This window comes from Oncorhynchus masou, chromosome 13, assembly GCF_036934945.1.
Source record: "Oncorhynchus masou masou isolate Uvic2021 chromosome 13, UVic_Omas_1.1, whole genome shotgun sequence".
Classification (NCBI taxonomy): domain Eukaryota; kingdom Metazoa; phylum Chordata; class Actinopteri; order Salmoniformes; family Salmonidae; genus Oncorhynchus; species Oncorhynchus masou.
In genome coordinates this window covers 92,901,089-92,905,364 of record NC_088224.1, presented here as the reverse complement: position 1 = coordinate 92,905,364, position 4,276 = coordinate 92,901,089, and positions in this window count along the sequence as shown.

Here is a 4,276-nt window from a genome sequence, read left to right as displayed (position 1 = left end):
AGTGTCCAGAGTCTATAATGTGTGAATGGGGATGATTTCACAGAGACAGAATGAAAGGAAGATTAGAGAAGAGAAAGAGACAGTTTAATACCAGATCCTACAACAACACCAAATCAATAGAGTTAGAGTATGTCCAAAATGACATCCTATTCTGTATAGGGCCCTGGTCTAAAGTAGTGCACTACATAGGGTATAGGGTCCCATACGGTTCTGGTCAAAAGTAGTGCACTACATACGGAATAGGGTCCCATACGGTTCTGGTCAAAAGTAGTGCACTACATAGGGTATAGGGTCCCATACGGTTCAGGTCAAAAGTAGTGCACTACATAGGGTATATGGTCCCATACGGTTCTGGTCAAAAGTAGTGCACTACATAGGGTATAGGGTCCCATACGGTTCTGGTCAAAAGTAGTGCACTACATAGGGTATAGGGTCCCATACGGTTCTGGTCAAAAGTAGTGCACTACATGGGGAATAGGGTCCCATACGGTTCTGGTCAAAAGTAGTGCACTACATAGGGTATAGGGTCCCATACGGTTCTGGTCAAAAGTAGTGCACTACATAGGGAATAGGGTCCCATACGGTTCTGGTCTAAATTAGTGCACTACGTAGGGTATAGGGTCCCATTTGGGATCCAACCTCAGTGAGGACCATTAGGGTCAGTCGCAGTGGATTTTACTCACAGACAGTTTCCTTCATGTCCCTGTAATTACATGAAAACTAACGCAGAGCGTAGCAGAGATCTCCGAGCAGCAAACATGGGATTATCGTCGTCGTTATTTATGAATAATTGATACAACCGTCTCGTCCCGAAGGCCTGACACCTAATGGTGGAATCAAAGAGAAACAAGGAGGAACCTTAAACTGGCCTCCATAACTAAGCAAGAGACTGTGGGTATTAGGTAAACAGAACAGCCAGCTAAACTGATGGTCTATTTGACTAAAAGATGTCTTTTAATCTCAGGCTCGTGGTTTTGCCCTCAGTCTTCTGCGCCGGTCTCAGACACTTGTCAGCTAGAGAAATATATATATATGTATGTATGTATGTATATATTTACACACACAGATATACATATATACACATCAGGTGGCAGGTAGCCTAGTGGTTAAGAGCTTTAGGCCAGTAACATAGGTCACTGGTTCGAATCCCCTAGCCGACAAGGTGAAAAAGCTGCCGATGTACCCTTGAGCAAGGCACTTAACCCTAATTGCTCCTGTAAGTCGCTCTGGATAAATGTCTAAAATGTTGTGTTTATTTTAAAGTAGATATCTAAGAGGATTTAAAAGAAGCTGTGATGTAGATTTTTGTTTTTATTCCACCTCGATCTTTATCCACCGTAGTATTCTCCTGCGTTCTGAGTTGGCACCCTTATTTCCCTATGGGCCCCGGTCAAAAGTAGTGCCATTTGGAACGCACCCTGGATAGTACACATACAGATGTTCTTTGTCTGCTATACCGTTTAGCTTCTAGCAGTGTATTCACCTCAGGTGAGTCAGTATGCTAACCTTGGCTATGTCTGAGCCAAACAGAGCTGCCGATGCTGCTGTTGCACTTACAAAGCACAGACGCACACACACACACACCACCACCTTCCTTTGCCTTGACTTCTCAGGCAGCGTTCTGCTCCCGCAGATCCTCAGACACAAATGTATCTTCAGGACGACAGTGAGCAGGTCTCCCCTGAATACCAACTCCAGCCGAGAGAGGAAGAGGCTGCAAAATAAATCTCCCAAGGACAGAAAAATACTTTTATATGTGTGCTAGCAGCTCTATGTCTGTGTGTGTGTCTGTGTCTGTGTCTGTGTCTGTGTCTGTGTGTGTGTGTGTGTGTGCTTTCCTACCTCTTCACGTTCTGAAGATGAATGACATTAGGTTGCCGCGAGGCCCTGGTCACAATAACGGTCTGTTTTTTAATCAACCAGGCCTCTGCTATCAATGAAGAATCAGGAGATGATACAACTCCTTCCAGAGAACCAGGATGCATCCCAAAGTGTACCCTATTCCCTATACAGTGCACTCTTTGTGTTCACATCCTTATATTTTCAGTTTTGTATCTATCATTTAAAAAATGTCAACTGCTGTTCAACTGAATTATATTCATCTAATCATAGATTCTTCTCAACCAGCCTCTCACCTTAAGTTTCACATCCGAAATCTACATTTGGAATGACGGATTTGGAGTAAAACTTGCACTACATTTATCAATAAGTGCATTGAGGACGTCATCCCCACAGTGACTGTACGTACATACCCCAACTGGAAGCCATGGATTATAGGCAACATTCGCACTGAGCTAAAGGGTAGAGCTGCCGCTTTCAAGGTGCGGGACTCTAACCCGGAAGCTTACAGGAAATCCCGCTATGCCCTGCGACAGGCAAAGCATCAATACAGGGCTAAGATTGAATCATTATACACCGGCTTCGACGCTCGTCGGATGTGGAAGGGCTTGCAAATTATTACAGACTACAAAGGGAAGCACAGCCGCGAGCTGCCCAGTGACACGAGCTAAACCACTTCTATGCTCGCTTCGAGGCAAGCAACACTGAGGCATGCATAAGAGAATCAGCTGTTCCGGACAACTGTGTGATCACGCTTCCCGTAGCCGACGTGAGTAAGACCTTTAAACAGGTCAACATTCACAAGGCTGCAGGGCCAGACGGACTACCCGGACGTGTGCTTCGGGCATGTGCTGACCAACTGCCAGGTGATTTCACTCACATTTTCAACATGTCCCTGATTGAGTCTGTAATACCAACATGCTTCAAGCAGACCACCATAGTCCCTGTGCCCAAGAACACAAAGGCAACCTGCCTAAATGACTACAGACCCGTAGCACTCACGTCCGTAACCATGAAGTGCTTTGAAAGGCTGGTAATGCCTCACATTAACACCATTATCCCAGAAACCCTAGACCCACTCCAATTTGCATACCGCCCAAACAGATCCACAGATGATGCAATCTCTATTGCACTCCACACTGCCCTTTCCCACCAGGACAAAAGGAACACCTATGTGAGAATGCTATTAATTGACTACAGCTCAGCATTCAACACCATAGTGCCCTCAAAGCTCATCACTAAGCTAAGGAACCTGGGACTAAACACCTCCCTCTGCAACTGGATCCTGGACTTCCTGACGGGCCGCCCCCAGGTGGTGAGGGTAGGTAGCAACACATCTACCATGCTGATCCTCAACACTGGAACTCCACAGGTGTGCATGCTCAGTCCCCTTCTGTACTCCCTGTTCACCCACGACTGCATGGCTAGGCACGACTCCAACACCATCATTAAGTTTGCCCACGACACAACGGTGGTAGGCCTGATCACCGACAACGACGAGACAGCCTATAGGGAGGAGGTTAGAGACCTGGCCGGGTGGTGCCAGAATAACAACCTATCCCTCAACGTGATCAAGACTAAGGAGATGATTGTGGACTACAGCAAAAGGAGGACAGAGCACACCCCCATTCTCATCAACGGGGCTGTAGTGGAGCAGGTTGAGAGCTTCAAATTCCTTGGTGTCCACATCAACAACAAACTAGAATTCTCCAAACACACCAAGACAGTCGTGAAGAGGGCACAACGAAGCCTATTCCCCCTCAGGAAACTAAAAAGATTTGGCATGGGTCCTGAGATCCTCAAAAAAATACTACAGCTGCAACATCGAGAGCATCCTGACCAGTTGCATCACTGCCTGGTACGGCAACTGCTCGGTCTCCGACCGCAAGGCACTACAGAGGGTAGTGAGTACGGCCCAGTACATCACTGGGGCTAAGCTGCCTGCCATCCAGGACCTCTACTCTAGGCGGTGTCAGGGGAAGCCCTGAAAATTGTCAAAGACCCCAGCCACCCCAGTCATAGACTGTTCTCTCTACTACCGCATGGCAAGCGGTACCGGAGAGCCAAGTCTAGGACCAAAAGGCTTCTCAACCAAATGGTTACCTGGAATATTTGCATTGTGCCACCCCAACCCCTCTTTTACGCTGCTGCTACTCTCTGTTTATCTTATATGCATAGTCACTTTAACGATACCGACATGTACATACTACCTCAATTGGCCCGACCAACTAGTGCTCCCGCACATTGGCTAACCGGGCTATCTACCACCAGCCATGAGAAAACAGAAATACATTTTGGGGTAAAAAAAAAAAGTTCCAACAAAAAACAGTTGGAGAAATCAATACATTAATGGCTAATAAGCTACACAAAATATACTTCAAATACATACAACTGCTTCTTAATTATGGCCATTCTTATTCATGACCATTCTTAATTA